Genomic DNA, 21223 nt, shown 5'->3' with positions numbered 1-21223 from the left:
GAAGAGGAATCAATTCTGGAATTCCTTAACTAAATTTTTTGATTCAGCCATTGTGATTTTAAATGTTCTGCTCTAATGCAGATGTCGATTTTATATCAAAAAGATCCTAAATATGCTATAATGATCTTGCTGAGCATTTCTTTCGCTCATACTTGCCTGTTTCTAAATTTAACCTCCAGTGAGGATTAACTTGCGCTGTTTAGCCGCGTAATTCGAGGAAGCAGAGAAGAAGCTTTTGGAAGGTGGTTGGTCCAGGGTTTGCGAACTAGTGTAAGTTCTATTGTGTAAAGTTGTTTATATTATATTATAGTTGTGTATTTTATAGTTGAGCCTAGTATACTTCTTTTCGAAGTTATACTAGCGGGTTAAGTTTTGAGATTGAGAATTATTGAAAAGATTTTTAAAAGAAAGTAAAAAAATTATTTGTGGAATTTGGATATCTTGTTTCTAGAACTGTAACCTTTAAAGATCTTGGATTAGTTTGGGGTCATAAATGATAAATATCTTTCGCTGACATTTATTTATTGATTAAACAGGTTAATTTGGATTGAAGTTTTATAGTGACGACCAAATCCTCTGACCCCGGAGTTGGGGGCGTCACACCTGCTCCGGCAACTCAAAGCTTTCTTCCTGGATTGGGATCAACACCTTGGGTATGAGAGAGTCCTGCGGCTTGACTCGCTTCTTTACCACCCGAGTCCTGATAGGTTTCATTTTCCTTTTTAACTGAAAATAATATGGTGAATAACAACAAGAAAGGGGTGGGCCATAAGTTGCTCAACAAGTCCGCAATAAATAAGCAGTGTTATAGTAAGCTAAATGAATCGGTAATCTGGTTATGTCTGCAAAGATATAACCTCGCGAGAAAAGAACGAAGGCCATTATCGGTGAATAATAAATGAACTAGACTGGACATAAGTTCGCACCTATATCCTGCTAATCAGCCAGGATACAATGCAGATCCATACCTCAATGTATAGATCCATTCGGGTACCCAGGCTCCACGGCCCAACACAAGGATCCGGTTATGTTCCAGTCCTTAGGATCATGTGTAAAACTGATCCCAAACGTCACCATCCAGTCCATAGATAAGCTACCGGAGCAATCGGTACGCCTTGATATATTCCAATATCAGAATATAACAATATATATATATAACTATTGGAATATGAATATAGGATTAAATGAATTAGGAGAAATCAGGAATCGAAATGAAATATGAACTAAGGAATAACAATTGTATATCAGTGTTTGTGAACAGGAATTATAAGTGTCCAATTGTAATGAGAATCTGAAGTAATTTCACTATTCTGAAATTAGAATAGGGGGAAAAACTTGCTTTTTACGCGTTCTACTCCAAGTACCTCACCGTCGTCTATCACCGGCTCGACTCACCTTGTTGGTTTCGCTTCTATCAAAGAAATAGACTTATTTAGTCATCCTGTATCTCAATCGCGTCTCAAACCGACTTCACATAGCCCTTATCGTCTACCTATACGCGTATTATTAACCCGTACATTAATCATTAGTAAATACGACTCAATTAACCACATAATTCACATAACACATAAGTTCACATAGTCATTCTAGGTTTAAAATAATTTTTAGAATGAAAATCGACTCGTTATTCGCTTAACTGCACAATATCTGACTCGTTCCTATTTTTCGGGATTTATTGGGCTCGTCTCTATACACAATAAGGCGTACTATTAAATAAATATCGAAATTCAACTAGTTTCTAAAAGAAATTAGGATTTAATATTATTTTTAATGGAAACATATCATTTTTCTAAGTCAAAGGGCTTTCATTTCGCTCGAATCGGATAAACAGTTCAATTATTATTAGATAATTACAGATAAATCAATTTATTATTCAATATAAATTATTATTATTAATTATTAAACCCTAAAAACATTTTTAAATAATTATTTGGGAAAAATCAGAATTAAAAATAATTTTTCCATAATTTTTGGAATAAAATGAATTTATTATGATTTATTGAAAATTGTTTGATTATTTATCAAAATATTTAACCATTTTTAAATAATTAATAAATAATTAGAGAAATAAATAATTCTGATTTTTAGAAAATATTTCAGAATTATTTATAATATAAATCAATTAATTAAATAATTAATCAATTTATAAAATAAATAAAAACTGATTTTATAATTAATAAAAATAAATATAAAAATAAAATTCCAGAAACACTTGTCAGAAACCAATCTCTGACAAAATTGGATCAAAATTGGGTAATCCAATCGGGTCAAACGGGTCAAAATCCGGGTCGTGAAAAACACGCCGGATTTTGCCCAGAATCCGGTCACCGGAGAAGATTCCGGTGGCCCATTTTCAGGCCAAAATCGACATCGTTTGGTCTGTTTCTTGACTGGAATCGATTGCAAATCACTTCAACAACACAAACACACCGTTCAATCACCGGAATCATCCCTGAATATCAATCTCCGATCAAACTGACATAAACTCCGACCAAACTTCGAAATCACAGAATCGTACATGAAACTTCATGTTCTATAGCTTAAATTAAAGCTTATAACACGTATAATCAAACCCCTAAACTCTAAACAACCTCAGCTTCCTCTAAAATAAAAAACGATTCAATTAAAATTAGGCATAAACCCTAGAAATCGAATTCATCTATTCAGGTATCGTTCGTTAAATTAATTAGCATGAATCGATTTCCTATAACACAGGGAAGCTATATCAGCCATCAAAATCATTCAATAACCCCTAGAACTAAAAACCCCAAATCTCAGTTATGAACCCTAGAATCGAAATCAGAAATATACTAATCAAAACATGAAATTGATGATACCAACTGAAAGAACAAATCAAGGGCTTCGTTTTGAGTACTTACATGTCTGTAATTGATGCCGGAAATTGATCAAAATCACTGCTTGAATTCTTGACCCGAATCGCAAACCCTAACCCGACTACAGAGAATTTTCTGATTTTTAATTAATTAATTAATTAATAATAATTAAATAAAAATTATTTTATTTATAGTAGTAATATTAATACTCCTAATTAAAATTAAGGCCCTGATTATACATCTTTTAAAATTAATTGGCCCCTAATTTTATAATTTTTGAGTATTAAATTTTTATTTTTAAATATTTTATATAAACAATATATATGCCAAAAATTCCCAAAAATTGTGAATAATTCAAAAATACAAAGAAATGGTATAAATGAAAGTCCTATAATTTTATAAAAATATAAATGTAATTTTTGTGGGGGTTTTAACACCCAATGAGGCCCGAAAAACTCATTTTTCGCGAAACAAGAAAATTTACAAAATATCTAGATGTTCAGAATAATTCGATTGTAAAAGCCGTTCTATGAAAAATAATGTCAATTATTTTATTTGAAATATCAGCTATTAAAACATAGTTCGGGTCGTATAACTTTTGATATAAAGGCTTTAAATACGAAATAAAATATCTGATAAATACCCTGAAATACCCGGATAATACAGAATACACATAGCACGTAACAGTTAGGGTTTTATAGCTAATTACACATAAATGACATCATAAAGCACATAATTTATCATTAATGATATAATACAAGCGTAATTTCCCAGTCGTTACAATTGTCAGGCCAGCTATCGCAGCTAATACCTTTGAGATCAAGCCTGGAACAATTCAGAAGGTGCATAATTCAGTCCAGTTTGGGAGTTCTCCAATGGAATATCCCAATATGCACATTAGGGATTTCATCGAGATCTGCGACACCTTCAAGTTCAATAATTTTTCTGAAGATGCTGTGAAACTGAGACTTTTCCCATTCTCTCTGAGGGATAAAGCTAAGAGTTGGTTACATTCTCTACCAGCTGGTTCTATTGCGAATTGGGAGGATCTTGCTCAGAAATTCCTTACTAAATTCTTCCCTATGTCAAAGATAGCTGTAATCAGGAATGTTGTTACTCAATTCACGCAACAATCGGGTGAATCTTTATGTGAAGCTTGGGAGCGCTACAAGGAGATGCTTAGGAAGTGTCCCCATCATGGAATGCCTGACTGGATGGTGATTAATTGCTTCTATAATGTCTTGGGAGCACAGTCAAGACCTATGCTCGTTGCAGCATCAGGTGGAGCCTTATGGGCTAAGTGCTATGAGGAAGCTTATGAGCTGATTGAGATGATGGTTGCGAATGAATATCAGAATCTAACTAGAGGCTACCACAAGGCAAGGTAGCAGGAATTCTGGAGGTGGATACAGCTACGGCTATAGCTGCTCAGCTAAAGGCATTGACGATAAAGGTCGATTCTCTGACCAACTATGGTGTTCATTAGATAGCAAGTGTTTGTGAGCTCTGTGCAGGTGCACATGCGATGGAGCAATATGTTATATCTAGTGAATCAGCTCAGTTTGTGAGCAACTTCCAGAGGTCGCAACAACCAGTTCCTGCCACTTATCATCCTAACAATCAAAACCATCCTAACTTCAGCTGGAGCAATAATCAGGGTGGTATGCAACAGCCTTACCAGCAGTTTGGAAACAAGCCTTTCAATCCTCTTGGTTTTCAGCAACAGTTTGCACCAAGGCAACAATTCCAGCCACAGAGAATGCAACAACAATCTCATGGAGGTGCAGGTCCATCTTCTAATGAAAAATCTGAATTGGAGGAGTTGAGGAGTTGTTATCTTATTTGTGTAATGAAGCAATGTTTATAACTATGTGTATGTGTTCTCATTGTCCTTGGTCTTTTTTTCCGCATGTTCAAATATCTACACTGATAATAAACAAAGTTGCTTATGCGTAGCTGCTATTGAGTAAATATGAATATGACAAGCTTTTGATTGGTTTAAGTGTTGAATTCACATAATCAGTTATGTGAGAGCTTCTATTGAGTAAATGAGCTTAATTTTATGGAATATGAATTCTGGAGGAGTGAATGTGTTTCTTGGTTTCAGTTTTTACAACCATTGAGAGAAGACACTTTGAGCAAGTAAAAGTTGCGGTTCCGGGAGTACTCAAAATATTGAATCCATATCTACAGAAACAGATTATGAGGATACGGATGTCGAGTACTTGTTCAGTAAAATGATTGGAATAGCTAGTTCCATATACACGATCTGAGTAAAGTTGGTTGGTGACTATTGTACAATCTTGTTCAGTAAGGCTGTTCTAGTGTCTATTCAAATCCTTATGCTGATCTTTTAATTTCTTGAACTGCAACAGGAGGGGAAAGACAACGAAAAGATCCGTGCTCTATTTGGCCTAACCATTTTGCAAATCATGGTTAATACTCGTGATTATACAAATAATTTTTTTCCCCAATCAAATCACCTCTGTTTGGTTGCTGTTTTTTTATGTTGCGATTAATGATTTATTTTTGGTTTAACTTCTTTCTTTGTTCACAGGCTTCTACTTCTGTTTGCTTGGGGCATGCGATTTCAAGATGTTTTTCATTGGTGTTACAGTTGTTTCAGTATCTTCAGTACTGTCAGTTACCATACCTTAATTTGATAGCAGGTGCTGGTGTTGACAAGCTAACCAACATTGTTCTTCAAGGTAGTTACCTCTTGCCCTACATTTTTACTGAGTTTTACACTTTTATTTTGTATTGTGATTTTTGAGATTAACTGTTATATCTGCTCTACTATGGTATGAATGATGAAGAGGATTTTATGATCTGCTTTTCTAATGTCAATCTTGGAGCAGCACTTGTAGGTATATCGTTAGTCAATCTAGTGTCCAAGTTCCTTGCAGGTCATATGATTCTGTAAATGCGAGATAAATAAGTTTCGATGGTATGAAGCCAACAATATTTCATTTCAGCGGACTGTAGTACAAGAAGTTAAGGTTGAATTTTAAAGGCAAATCAAAAGGCGGAAACAAAACTAGAGATAAAGGCTTAAATGTTAACTAGTGCAATTGTGTTTCCCTAGATAAGGACGATACATCACAAGTTCTACCCATGACATTCTACAGTCAATATAATAATATGATAAAACTGATAAATAGATGAAAAAACTCAAAAAACCCATTAACAGTTGTGACCTTGGAGCCAGCTTAGATTAGGAAGCCACCAAGGTGATTGATATTAGCAGACTAGTAAAGCTTTTACATAGATCTCATCTATTTACGGTATCAAAAGGTTCGATCAATGGTAAACTAACGTTTAAGTATTAGGTAGATGTACTAGCAGTTTGCCAGTAAATTGAATCAATATTAATCCTTGATTTGCCTAGATTGTGGGTAAAACCAAAGAACTGCCTGGTTTTGTTTATGAGTGTTATGCAGGAAAGGCCACAAAAAGGGCATGATTGGCCTCTTACTTTTCTTGGATCTCCAATTTTGTATTTCTATAAAATATTAGGTATTCGGAAGATTTAAGCTGAAATTATAATGTGAACTTATATTGCACTAGCTTATGGAGGATAAATACATAATTGTCAGCATACCTTCTTGTTTCTGCGGTATTTTTCTTTTTGTTATGATTATGTTGACTACCGATGAATGTTCTTGTCACAGCAGATTCAGGCGGTGTTGGACACTATGCTGTCCAACTAGCAAAGTTAGGAAACACCAGCAATTTATGGCGCTCGCAATGCTGCTTTCGTAAGGAGTCTATGGGCTGATGAAATTCTCGACTACAAAACTCCAGAAGGAAAAACTTTGATCAGTCCATCAGGGAGAAAGTACGATGCTGTGGTCCAAGTGTATGTTATTGAGTTTGTATTGGACACTATGCTGTCCAGCTAGCAAAGTTAGGAAACACCCATGTCACATCCACATGAAGGAACTTTGTATTGTGTTGAATTTAAACGTTATTTGAGTTTTTAATTAAATGTATTTAAGTTTATAGTGTTCCAAGTGTGATCGACCGATTGATATATTTATGTTAGTAAAAATTGGAAAAATTGTTACAATAAATACAAGAGTTTTAAAAAAGAATGTTACAATAAAATATAAAAATGTTACCAAAAGATTGAATTGAGTGTTATAATAGTAAATATTGTGTTACAAAAGAGTCAATTCCAACATATTTTTGGTATTACCAAAGGACAAGGTGTGTTGCAACAGAACTGTGGTTACACCTTCAACTTGTTACCATAAAAATAGAAAATGTAACTATAGGTACTCTATTGTAACACATTGAGAGGTGTTACTAAAATTTCAAAAAATGTAACCATAGACCCCTATTGTAGCAGGCTCAAATCCAACACCCCATTTTTTCAAAAAGTGTAACCATAGCCAATAATTTGGCTTTAGGTAACATTTTTTGGTCAATTTAACATTTTTTTTAGTGTTGCTACAGGTCAAAAATGGTGTAGTGTGTGCAAAAGCCAAGCGGTTTCGATCAAGACTCTGGAGAATCAAATAGGGCAAATTGTTAACGCCTTATTGAACCGACCATAAGGAACTCTTCCGAGTGATATGGAAGCTAATCCAGGCAAGAGAGAAGTCAAAGAATAGCTTAAGAAAATCACCCTGAGTTCTGGAAAGGTCGCGAGCCCCCAAAATCATCAAAACGAAGATTCTGAAATTTTTCTCCAGAAGGGCAGCGCGCCCGTGCTCTCCTCAATTTCAGAAAATCAAATTTTGGCTGATTCAGTGGTACAGAAGAGTGACGAAGCGAAACCGAAGAAGAAAGCTGTTAAAAAACACTCCTCCTGAGCAGAATACAAGAGACAAACAAGTATATCCTCCACCTCCATATCCTAAAAGGCTTCAGAAGCAGAAGTTCGACAAACAGTTTGCCAAGTTTTTGGAGGTTTTCAAGAAGTTGCACATTAACATACCCTTTGCGGAAGCTCTAGAAAAAATGCCGAGCTATGCTAAGTTCATGAAGGGTATTTTATCTCGGAAGCTAAAACTTGAGGAGTTGGAAATCGTTGCTCTAACGGAAGAGTGCAGTGATGTGCTGCAACAGAAACTTCCTCCTAAGCTTAAAGATCCAGGAAGCTTTACGATACCGTGTACCATTGGCAATCTACCTTTCGACAAGTGTTTGTATGACTTGGGAGCTAGCATCAATCTGATGCACTTGTCCGTTTTCAAGAAACTTGGTCTGCCTGATCTAAAACCGGTAAACATGTCCTTGCAACTGGCTGACCGTTCCATCACTTATCCGCGAGGAGTAGTGGAGGATGTCTTGGTTAAGGTGGATAAACTCATCTTCCCTGCTGATTTTGTCATTCTGGACTTCAAGGAAGATAAGAATATTCCCATTATCTTGGGGAGACCATTCTTAGCTACTGGCTGAACTTTGATCGATGTGCAGAAGGGTGGGCTTACAATGAGGGTTCAGGGTCAAGACGTGACCTTCAATGTCTTCAATGCGATGAAATTCCCTACTGATGAAGAGGAGTGCTTTAAAGTAGAGTTGGTCGACTCTATAGTGACTTCGAAGCTTGATCAAATGCTAAGGCCAGATGCCTTAGAGACTGCCTTAACAGGTGAATATGATAGTGAAGATGAAGAGGGGGCAGAACAGCTGCAGTATTTGAATGCTTCGCCATGGAAAAGGAGATTGGATTTGCCATTCGAGTCTCTTGGATTAGCAGAGCTGAAAAATTCTCAGGAGCGTCTTAAGCCATTTATTGAGGAAGCTCCCACACTTGAGCTAAAACTACTGCCTGATCACTTGAGGTATGCTTTTTTAGGCGATGCATCTACTTTTCCTGTTATTATTAAATCTTACCTTTAGGGTAGTGATGCAGACAAGCTCTTGTGAGTTCTAAGAGAGTTTAAATCAGCAATCGGATGGACTATATAAGATTCAAGGGAATCAACCATTCTTACTGCATGCATAAAATTCTGCTTGAGGAAGGAAGTAAGCCAACAGTTGAACAGCAGAGAAGACTCAATCCTATCATGAAAGAGGTTGTGAAGAAGGAAATTCTTAAATGGCTGGATGTAGGAATCATCTATCCAATTTCTGACAGTTCATGGGTGAGCCCGGTGTAGTGTGTGCCTAAGAAATGAGGCATTACAGTTGTTGCTATTGAAAAGAATGAGCTCATTCCTACTCGAGTAGTCACAGGATGGAGAGTGTGCATGGATTATCGGAAGTTGAATATAGACACTAGGAAGGATCACTTCCCTCTTCCATTCATTGATCAAATGTTTGACAGGTTGGCTGGCCATAAGTATTATTGTCTTCTGGATGGGTATTCGGGCTATAATCAGATTTGCATTGCCCCAGAAGATCAAGAGAAGACAATAATACTCATGGCTAGCCAACCTGTCAAACATTTGTGGTGCACCTGCTACTTTTCAGAGATGCATGATGGCCATATTCTCTGATATGATTGGTACTAATGTGGAGGTGTTCATGGATGACTTCTCTGTGTTCGGGACTTCGTATGACGAGTGCTTGCATAATCTTGGTTTGGTACTGAAAAGATGTGTTGAGACCAATCTAGTGCTCAACTGGGAAAAATCTCACTTCATAGTGCAACATGGTATCATTCTTGGGCACAAGGTATCTAGCAAGGGTCTTGAAGTGATAAGGCCAAGGTGGGGGTTATTGAAAATCTTCATCCACTAATCTCAGTTAAAGGAATCCGCAGTTTTCTTGGTCAATGCGGGTTTTTATCGGCGATTCATCAAAGACTTCTCCAAAATCTCTAAACCCTTGTGCAATCTGTTGGAGAAGGATGTCCCTTTCAAATTTGATGAAGAATGTCTAGCTGCTTTTGAGAGCTTGAAAATGAGTTTGACTGCAACACCTGTTATTACTGCACCTGATTGGAATGAGCCTTTCGAGATGATGTGTGATGCTAGTGAATTTGTAGTTGGAGTTGTTCTTGGCCAAAGGAAGAAGAATATTTTCCATGTGGTTTACTATGCTATTAAAACCCTTAATGGTGCTCAACTGAATTACACTACTACAGAGAAGGAGCTCTTGGCAATTGTCTATGGTTTCGAGAAATTTCGATCTTACTTACTTGGGACAAAAGTGACGATTTACACTGATCATGTTGCTATTCGATATCTGGTCTCGAAGAAAGATTCAAAACCTCGATTGATTCGATGAATTCTCTTGTTACAAGAATTTGAGCCGGAAATCAAAGACAGAAAAGGTACAGAAAATCAGGTAGCGGATCATCTCTCGCGTTTGGAAGACCAAGGCAAAGCTTCTGTTAGGTCCCAATATGTTTGTAGAAGGGGGGTTGAATACAAACTATACCGAATAATCGAATTTAATGCGGAATAAAAAAGTGAAACAAAATTTAAGTTAAATAAAAATATTATTAAACTTGAAAGGTGTTACAACGGTATCGATTACAAGGGATTAATCTCAAATTAATTATCACAAATCTAGAATAAATTCGACATGAACTTTTTCTATTTTTGCAATAAAAAAGATCAAATGCTAAAAGTAATTTGAGATTAAGTTCTAGGGATTTTGATCCGCTAGATAGTTACACAAGAACAAGATAATGATTTCTAGTGGTTTGTATTTAACTTTAATAACTATAAATTGATGTTCTTGAAGTAGCAGATGAAAGATGAAATATTTGCAGCTCTGCTTTTCTTTTGTTCTTGAATTGGTTGACTTCTGTTGTAATGTTCTCTTTTATTGTGTTCTGCTTCGATTCTTTTATAATTCAATCAATAGAATTGAATTGTACTGGCAAGACAATCGGCATGACTATTGAATGAACTGGTATGACTTTCGGCAAGACTATCTCCTGAACTAGCATGATAATCTGTTGAACTAGCAAGACAATCTGCTGAACTTAGTAGAACTTTCGGTGAGACAATTGAAATGACCTGGCATGACAATCGGTATGACAATCTGGATTGTCATGCCAGTTCAATCTCAATTGTCTTACTGAATTAAAACTGATTTTAATTCAATTATAATTCTGAAAATTCTTAATATTAATTCAGAATTAATTTAATCAATTAATTCAATTAATCAATAAATTAATCTTTGCAGATTTAATTTATTTTCTTAATTAAATTATATGACTTAATTAATTAATAGAGAATTAATACTACTCTTGAACAACAACCATTCTTCTGAAGATCTTCTGAAAATCACTGAAAATTATGAATCAATTCCACCACTTCAATGTTGACACTCAATGTACTGTCTGGTTCATGAGTGACTAACTTCTGTGACGTTTCTTCATGTCTTGACTTTGATCACTTGATTTTCTTCTGATTAAATCCCTGTAATTATCTAATACCCTGACAAGATCTCTGTCACTTGATTAAATCCACAATCTTGATTTATATCACTGAGGCTTGATCAATTTCTTGAGCTTCTTACAGTGAAGTAATTTCTCAAGTCTGTAGATGAACATTATTTCTGAATCTTTTGACATATGTTAATTTGCGAGATCTCTTTGACGGTAGATCCACTATTTACTTGTTACATTCTTATTTGAGTTGAGTTGAATCCTCGAATAAACAAATAGGCTATGACATATGCCTTACAATCTCCCCCTATTTGTTTGTTAGACAATAACAATAAATACCTAGAGGATAACTCAACTAACAAATAAGAAAAAGATGTAAACAGAAATGCAAAGTAAATAGCAGAAAAGTTCTGGAATAAATTTAACATTTTCCAGATTCCAAATAGATGTTCCTCTAGACTGAACATATCTTCAAGTAGTTTCATCTTCTTTTGTACAACCACATTTCCTGTTGAGAAGCGCATATCTCTCTTGCTTCTCCCCCTATGAGAATCAACTTCTTAAACGAGATCACCTTCGTTTACCACATCTCCCGTACAATAGGATCCGCAGATAAAAACCAATGGTACTCCCCATTTAGAAAACAGCTTCTTCCCTTATCACTAGGAAATCACCTTGTGTTTACCACCTCTCCCGTACAATAGGATCTGTAGTTACAAACAACAATGGTGTGGTGTAGTGTACATGTACTTTACCTTTTTCTTCCTCCCTGCTATTTCTCCCCCTTAGTTGAGAAATCCTCCAAACTATTACTTAAGCTTTTATCTCCCCCTTAGTGAAGGAATGTTGCCGTCGTCTGAAGGAGTTCTCATATTTCACTGGGTTGGAAAAGAAATAACAATTAGTTTCTCTTTCTTCCTCACTGTGAGTGTGTGATTCTGTTTAGTGTACCTCACATGTGTTTCACACTTCTCTCCACTCGTGTTTACACTCATTCTCACAAGTGTATCACTCCTCTCATAGCTCCAAAATTCAGCTGTACCTGCAAGGAAAATCACCTTAGCCATCCTTAAGGAGGTCACAGGTGGTGCAATGGGAGTTTACAAATCCCCATCCTTGTTAAACTCGTCAGATGAATCCGAGTCATAATTTACAAGTTGCTAGTTTCCCTTTTAGGGTTCCAGATTTGAATTCTGCGAAGGTAAACAATGATCCAACGAATTCCCAATATATTTGTAGAAGGGGGGTTGAATACAAACTATACCGAATAATCGAATTTAATGCGGAATAAAAAAGTGAAACAAAATTCAAGTTAAATAAAAATATTATTAAACTTGAAAGGTGTTACAACAACGGTATCGATTACAAGGGATTAATCTCAAATTAATTATCACAAATTTAGAATAAATTCGACATGAACTTTTTCTATTTTTGCAATAAAAAAGATCAAATGCTAAAAGCAATTTGAGATTAAGTTCTAGGGATTTTGATCCGCTAGATAGTTATACAAGAACAAGAGAATGATTTCTAGTGGTTTGTATTTAACTTTAATAACTAGAAATTGATGTTCTTGAAGTAACAGATGAAAGATGAAATATTTGCAGCTCTGCTTTTCTTTTGTTCTTGAATTGGTTGACTTCTGTTGTAATGTTCTCTTTTATTGTGTTCTGCTTCGATTCTTTTATAATTCAATCAATAGAATTGAATTGTACTGACAAGACAATCGGCATGACTATTGAATGAACTGGTACGACTTTCGGCAAGACTAGCTCCTGAACTAGCATGACAATCTGTTGAACTAGCAAGACAATCTACTGAACTTAGTAGAACTTTCGGTGAGACAATTGAAATAACCTGGCATGACAATCGGTATGATAATCTGGATTGTCATGCCAGTTCAATCTCAATTGTCTTATTGAATTAAAATTGATTTTAATTCAATTATAATTCTGAAAATTCTTAATATTAATTCAGAATTAATTTAATCAATTAATTCAATTAATCAATAAATTAATCTTTACAGATTTAATTTATTTTCTTAATTAAATTATATGACTTAATTAATTAATAGAGAATTAATACTACTCTTGAACAACAACCATTCTTCTGAAGATCTTCTGAAAATCACTGAAAATTATGAATCAATTCCACCACTTCAATGTTGACACTCAATGTACTGTCTGGTTCATGAGTGACTAACTTCCGTGACGTTTCTTCATGTCTTGACTTTGATCACTTGATTTTCTTCAGATTAAATCCCTGTAATTATCTGATACCCTGACAAGTTCTCTGTCACTTGATTAAATCCACAATCTTGATTTATATCACTGAGGCTTGATCAATTTCTTGAGCTTCTTCCAGTGAAGTAATTCCTCAAGTTTGTAGATGAACATTGTTTCTGAATCCTTTGACAGATGTTAATTTGCGAGATCTCTTTGACGGTAGATCCACTATTTACTTGTTACATTCTTATTTGAGTTGAGTTGAATCCTCGAATAAACAAATAGGCTATGACATATGGCTTACAGCTTCACATGATAAGACGTTGATCAATTCATCTTTTCCAGATGAGCAACTTTTTGGGGTGCAAGAAGAAGAATCATGGTTTGCAGATATTGTGAACTATATTGTGAGTAATGTTATTCCCCCAGAACTCTTATACTTAAAGGAAAAAGTTTTTACATGAGGTGAAGTGGTATCGATGGGATGAGTCGTTCTTGTTCAGATAGGGAGCAGATTAGATTATCAGGAGATGCATTCCGTATAGTGACATGGAGGGTATTCTGCGAGACTGTCATTCTACTGTGTATGGTGGTCATTATGGTGGAGAGAAAACAGCTGCCAGTATCCTTCAAGTAGGATTTTTCTGGCCTACTTTGTTTAAAGATGCTCATCAGTTCGTGTTGAGATGTTATCGCTGCCAACGAGTTGGAAATATGTCCAAGAGAAACGAGATGCCTCTTAATGTGCTTCTCGAAGTCGAGATTTTCGATGTTTGAGGAATCGACTTCATGGGGTCATTTGTCTCGTCATGCAATAATCAGTATATTTTTTTGGCGGTGGATTATGTGTCCAAATGGGTGGAAGTTAAAGTTTTTCCAACCAACGATGCGAAGTTGGTGCTAAATTTTCTTTATAAACAGATATTCACACGTTTCTTTATAATTTTTTTCTCATGTTTAACAAGTATTTTAGGGCTAATATAAAGTATAAAGTATAATTTCATAATTTATTTTTTAAATTTTCTTTTTTTATAAAAATTTCAACAATATATCCTTTTTTAGAAAAAATAATTAAAAAATAATTAAACAATCTTTTTACATAAAACTTCTGTGAATTGTGGGTGTTTTGCTCCAAGAACATCATTCTCAGGATCTGATCCTGAAAATGATGTTCTCCTAGCTAAACACCTACATTTCAAAGAAGTTCTAAGCAAAAAGATTTTCCCTGAGTGTTGTGTTTGCAGTTTTGAACAATCAGTGGACGAAAATATACTGAGAAATGAAAATATCCGTTTAAAAGAAGAGGTATGATTACCTTAATTTTTCTTCTTCTTTTTCTTCTATTTTACATTAATTTTTAATGTTGTGCTAGTGCTAGTACTGTTGTTGCTGGTAATACTTGTGGTGGGAATGCTGCTGCCAATGGTGATGTGCTGCTGCTGGTTCTGGTGTTGCAAGCCCCTTCTCTGACAAATGTAGGATCCAACGCCACACTCAACTGCAAATTTATGCATTGTAAATCAGTTAATGTAAGACTCCTCTGTCTTAAAACAGATGAAATTTATACTCTATATAGTCTATATTTAAATTAGATTGCATTTAAACCTGATTTTTTTGTGTATACCATATGCAAAGAGAGAGAGAGAGACATGGTCATCTAGTATATTTGGGTAATATCTTGATGTTAAAATTGGATGGCTGGATCATTTTGTCATGTCTTGCATTTACTTTTTTTCTTTTTTTATTCACTTAACTAAATGTGTTTTTCTCTCCTTTTTGTTCAATCTAAGTACTTCAAGGGTGATGCACACCCTAACAGGTTAAAATGAAATGAGATTGCTCGGAATTTAGGAATGGAACCTATTCAAGTATTGTGTTGGTTTCAGACCAAAAGTATATTTTCTTCAACTGATTGTTAAAAACTGCTAACACCACGTTCCGAGCAAATCTTTTTGCTTAGGACTTTGGTGAACTGTTGATTTTGAGCTCTGAGAACTTCGTTCTCAGATCTGAGAATCTTGTTTTCCTGGCTTTTACTTTGACTCCAGAAAGAATTGAGATGCGAATACAATAAAAGTTAAATTATTTTTGGTATAGTATCCGTATCTTAATTTTTTCTAAAGTCAAAGTAAACACGAGGAACATGAGACTCTTTGATCTGAGATCAATGTTCTACGAGTTCAAAATCAACGCTTAATAGAAATTCTAAGGAAAAAGATTTTTCTGGAATCTGGTGTTACCGGTTTTCAACAATCTGTCGAAGAAAATATGCCAAGATCTGAAAAATATCTGCTTAATGGAAGAGGTATGAAACCATAATTTTACTTCTTCTTATTCAATTTTTAATTTATTTTAAACTTATATTATACGCAAAGCAACTTAAATCAACTGGGACACGGTATAGAAACCTCCCCATAGCATTTCAGGATTCAGAATACCCATAAATATCCCAAAATCCAAAAATCTTTCCCATAGGAGAAGAAATTCCACAAAACCTTCGATTAATCTTTCAAAACCCACAAAACCTTGCAATACCTGAGGAGAATCCTCAAACTCCCACACAATATCACAAAATCTATGAGACCTTCACATAATGTTTGAGGCACACAATGCAAGTACAAGTAATACAAGTTCACACATGCATATCCTAATTTTGTGGGGCCAAAATTATTAGAAAATGTTGCAAGATACTCTACTTCATCTAGCATTCTAGTTGTGCCATCACTGTTAGAAATTTACAACGGTTCCGCAGCCATTGCCATTCGTTTCAGCTCCTCTGCAGCTGAAATGACAAGTTCATTTATAGATCACCAAAACTCATCTGAAGTCGGTAAATTGATTGTGTTGAGCCTGTCACCTGAGCTAAAAAAAGTTCAGGAGACAGGCTCAACTTACCGGCTATAGATGAGTTTAGGCAATCTATAACTGAGCTTGTCATTTCAGCTGCAGAGGCTGAAACGGGTGTCAATGTCTACGGAACAATTGTGGATTTCTAGAAGTGATGGCATAAGTAGCATGCTGAATGAAGTCGAATATATTGCAACATTTCCTAATAACTTTTGCCCCACAGGATTACGCTATGCATGTGAAGCTTCATGTCTATAGCTAGGGTTATACTGAGCCCCGGACAGTTGCTCAACATTCAAATGAATGTGGTAAGTCTCAAATTTCTTTGTTATTTACACTTTTCAATTTGATTGTACATATATGACCTTAAAGTTATGTAATTTTCTAACTTTTCTTTTTTTATCCTAGCTAGAATAAATGGCCACTCATGTTTTCTGCAATTGTCCCGAGAGCTTTGACGTTGGGTGTACTAAATGAGGGAAAGCACTATAACACAGCTCTACAGGTACATGCTTTTGATCTAATTAATTATTAATTTTGGATTTGCTATGTGCAACTACATATGAATAATGAACTGCGTGCATTTACATCTCAGGTTGATGGTGAATATCATATTCATACACCACTGATACCTAAGCGCGGGATCTGTATTGCCAGAAAATGTACACAGTATTCAGAAGGGATGTGGGTAGTGGTTGATGTTTCATTAGATAACATACTCCCTGCTCTTGGAATCGTAACTTGTCAGAAAAAGCCATCAGGTTGAAATATGTAGTATTCAAGCAATGGCGGATGGAACCTCAAGGGTGAATAAATACAAAATTGTATGTAATATTGATCAAAACAATCTTATCATCTTAGTTATGATATGTATATGACTCAAGCTAGCCACATACTACTTGGTAATAAAAATTTACAACTAATACAATACGAATGCCATTATATTTATGATTTTCTGGATTACTTGGATTGAGCATTCAGCCATTCATGTATACGCCGACCACAATGGTGTTAGCACCATGTTCAAACATCTAATGCTTTCTGGTCCGGGGATACGGAGCCAAACCATGGGTTTCAGTTCTAGAAAGACAAGGTCACTTCTTGCCACTGCAATGTTGTCCAGCGTTACATCAACTCATGACTTCAACAATCTATGTAAGTAAATATAATTTGGATTATGGAAGTAAATAATTACTAGCTAGTGCTAAGGCAACTTTATAGTATCTTTGATGAAATTATGTTTTTTTAAAGTAATGTCAAGCCCAGAAGAGAGAAGTGGATTATTGAAATTTGCGAAGAGAATGGTGAACAACTTATTTTAGGGAGAAGTGGAGACGGACTTAAATTGAACTGGAATTTACGATATGTTGATAATACAAGGGTCATGGATGATCCTGGCATAGCAGTTTGCTAAGTGTTTCAACCTCCTTTGTGCTGTCAGATTCATCAAGATGGTGTTTGATTTCTTGCATGATCACAGTTGTAGAAAGGAGTTAGTTCAGCTTTTAAAATTATTACGTACATATAATGGATGTTCGGAAAGAATATGCATTACAGAAACCAGTGTCATTAACTCGCCTTGCATAACTATATAATGTGATTTAGATATTTGTTTCAGATCTCTAGCATACTGTTTCGTATCATGCCATTTAAAAAAGAATCCGACATAGACAGCTCTAAGATGCATAAGTTTATGAATGTGGCCTGCATTGCATATATGTGGATCTACATGTATTTAAACAAAAACTTTGTCAATTGTCAGCAATCATGCATGTGTCTTGTTACATATGGAAACCTATTACTATTTAACATCAATTTACTTATAAAAAAGACACTTCGAATCCATTTATATGATGATCAACGGTGGGACTTCTATGCCTATGGGAATGATTATGAACAACATTTCCTATTGTGAGGGAGCTAGAAATCTTGTTTCAATAAATAAAGTTCCAGTAAGTATGTCAATATACATACCTCTCTCATATTTCTTCCATAGTAAGAATATGCATTACAGAAGCATTGCTAGCTCATGTATTAACATGTCTTATTGACTGCTTGATGACATTAGATGGCCTTGTGCCAATTTTGAAGGAGGAGGTGGTTGTAAAAGAGCTGATTGGAGTTTTTTTTTGTGTATTTATATTTATAATGGAATTGATATATAAACAGCTGGTTATCGTCTAAGGAAAGTGTGATTTAGTCCAGCTGTTCTAGGAAACTTAATAGGTGCACTAATTGCTAAGATGTAAGTGTATGCCAGTTCGTCACTGTTTCCTGGTTTCTGCTTCTGAGCCTTGTTCTCGTTCTTTTGTAATTTCCAAGAAACAACATTTTTACTCATTGTTAATGATCTTGATTTTTCAGTTTTATTGGTGAAGACAGTGAAATACTATTTACCATGTGCAGTCATGGTTTTGGCCATTTCTTTGCTTTTGGAACTTGCACATTGCACTTACAAGATACTAGTTTCTTATTTATCAGCCATGAACACTTGGGCTACATACTGACAATGGGTCTTTTATTTTTTCTTTGCTAGGCTGCTTGGAGAAGTTCTATTGCAGTTTTTCATCAAATAGGACCTAGTTTAAAAGCACTGCAAGTCTTGCCCGAACTCAAAGAACTTTTCAGTCAACTTGCATTCTCTTAGGAAGCTTTGGGTTGTTCTGCCTCCTTCGGTTGAAGGCTAAAGGATTGCAAGAAAAAAACCGATGAGGTTTCAATTGATACTTGTATGGACCTTGTGTAGGTTTAATCTGTTTTTTTTGTATGGAAACATGCAAAACAGTCTCTTTAGCTTGTGTATTATACTTCATGCTTTCAACTTCATGTGAATACAATTTGGAGATCTGCAGGTTTCTTCTTTAGCCTCTTGTGATGGAACTGTGAATATTTGGAACAGCCAAACAGGGAAACTGATTTCTTTGTTTACTAAATTTTTTGAAGATTCTGTGCATCACATAAGCCAATTAAATTCTAGATCAAGGGTAAATTTGGAACAATCCAATATGCTAAATTTCAATCCTCATTTAAGCGGAATAATGACAACTGCATTTGATGGAAGTCTGTATTCTAGCTTCCTTCTATTGTTGTCTATAGATTCCTTGACGTGGTCCAAGATTTAAAACTTCATCTGTAGAGGACTGAATATCCAGAAGCTAGTTTCCCTTCTTTGATCTCTTCTATATGCTCATGTGGCTCTGACAAAATGCAAGCTGATGGAATGCAGCTTCGCCATCATGGGTTGCAGCTGGAATGAATTCTGGTATATGCAGGTTGCTTGATGTGAGAAGTGGGCATATTATTGCCTCGTGGCAGGATCATGATGGATATATTACAAAGGTATATTCATTCTGAAGAATAGTATATATGCATGATTTAAAAAAACACAATTCATTTTGTCCTTTGTAAATGCAGTTGGCTGCACCAGAGGACCATATGCTAGTGTCCAGCTCACTTGACAGGACAATAAAAAATAGGATTTGAGAAGGTAATAGTCCGACCAGAATGTCTGTGCCATTAGTCCATTATCGAGTACAAGTAGTAATGAGAAGTGAATGAGTAATACATGACAATGATAACATATTATGTTTCACACCTGATGCCCTATATGGCTTACCTTAGAAGAGGATACTTTCTACTTAAAAAAAGTAAATGGGCAGTACAAGATAAATGGGCACTCATGTTTTCTGCAATTGTCTCAAGAGCTTTGACGTTGGGTGTACTAAATGTGGGAATAGACCAAGACACAGGCTACACAGCTCTACAAGAAACCTGCTTGTGATCTAATTTATTACGGTACTAATTTTGGATTTGCTACATGCAACCATATATAAAATAATAAACTGCATGCATTTACATCTCAGATTGATGGTGAATATCATATTCCTACACCGCTGATTCTTAAGTGTGAGATATTGTACACAGTATTTTGAGGGGACGCGGGTAGTCGTTGATGTATCATTAGATAACATACTCCTGATTCAAGGTCAACCTCTTGCCGCTGCAATGTTGTCCAACGCTCCAACTCATGACTAGCTAGTGCTGTAGCAATTTCATAGTATCTTTGATGAATTGTGGTTTTTCTTCAAGTGATGTCAAGCCCGGAAGGCAGAAGTGGAATACTGAAATTTGCAGAGAGAATAGCGAACAACTTCTTTTTTGGGGTTACCGGTCCAAAGGGTGATGAAGTTAGGTCGATGAGTACAAGGATTATGGATGATCCTAGCATATGAAATGGTATTTTGCTAAGTGCTTCCACCTCCTTTGTGCTTGTACGATTCACCTAAGATGGTGTTTGATTTCTTGTGTGATCACAATGGTAGGAATTAAGGATGTAATTCAGCTTTTAATTTATACCAAATATAATTTTATGGAAATTTTGTAAAGATTAGGCATTATAGAAACTAGTGTAATTATCACCTTGCATAACTCTATAATGTGATTTGGATATGTTTCAAGATCTTTGGTATTTTGTTTAGTATCATGCCATAGATAGATCTTTTTTGTTTAAAAAAAGAATCTGACATAGATAACTTAATAAGATGCATAAGTTGATGAATGTGGCCTGCATTGCATATATAAGCAGATTTACTTGTATTTAAATCAAAAGTTTGTCCCTCAAAAATAAAGTTTGTCAATTCACAATTGTTATAAATCATGTAGTGTCTTGTTACATGTGGAAGACTATTACTATGAAATTGTAATTTACCTAAGAAACGCACTTTAAATCCTTTTATATGATGATCAACAGTGGGACATGCCTCTCTTGCTACATTTAAATAGCACTAAAACAGAAAAGAGTAACTAATTTTAGGCGAGGAGGCAGGGGCATATGCTAGTACTACAAGAAAGTTGGAGCGATGCAGCAGCATCCCACCATGTGTTTTCCCCCGGAGTATACATGTGAATTGGTCTACCTCTTCTGCCATCAGGACTCGCAATACTTTCGGATGGACTTTCATTTGGAGAAGAAGGTATCAGCAAAACTCTCTTGGTCGTGTCTTTTCAAGTACTGGTCAATAGAT

The 21223-nt window shown here is 35.4% G+C and overlaps 1 long non-coding RNA gene and 1 other non-coding gene across 11 annotated transcripts; one reads left to right on the top strand and one right to left on the bottom strand.

Moving 5' to 3' along the window:
• Positions 1-3931: 3931 nt before the first annotated feature.
• Positions 3932-4038, bottom strand: LOC141663114 (small nucleolar RNA R71). The gene has a single exon (XR_012551199.1). It is a non-coding gene; the product is annotated as a small nucleolar RNA R71 (small nucleolar RNA).
• Positions 4039-14472: 10434 nt separating this feature from the next.
• On the top strand, positions 14473-20652 carry LOC141724734 (uncharacterized). 10 transcript variants are annotated; one of them, XR_012576882.1, is made up of 8 exons: positions 14473-14657; positions 14725-14881; positions 15143-15657; positions 16612-16704; positions 16795-17023; positions 17181-17354; positions 18736-19538; positions 19614-20652. It is a non-coding gene; the product is annotated as an uncharacterized LOC141724734 (long non-coding RNA). The 10 variants fall into 10 exon arrangements; XR_012576876.1 differs by having other exon boundaries at positions 16795-17354; positions 18736-18928; positions 19052-19538; XR_012576880.1 differs by having other exon boundaries at positions 16795-17354; positions 19614-19686; positions 20063-20652.
• The last annotated feature ends 571 nt before the right edge of the window (positions 20653-21223 follow it).

This window comes from Apium graveolens, chromosome 5, assembly GCF_009905375.1.
Source record: "Apium graveolens cultivar Ventura chromosome 5, ASM990537v1, whole genome shotgun sequence".
Taxonomy (NCBI): Eukaryota; Viridiplantae; Streptophyta; class Magnoliopsida; order Apiales; family Apiaceae; genus Apium; species Apium graveolens.
The sequence above is the reverse complement of the archived record's forward strand: the minus strand, read 5'-3'. Positions and strand labels throughout refer to the sequence as shown.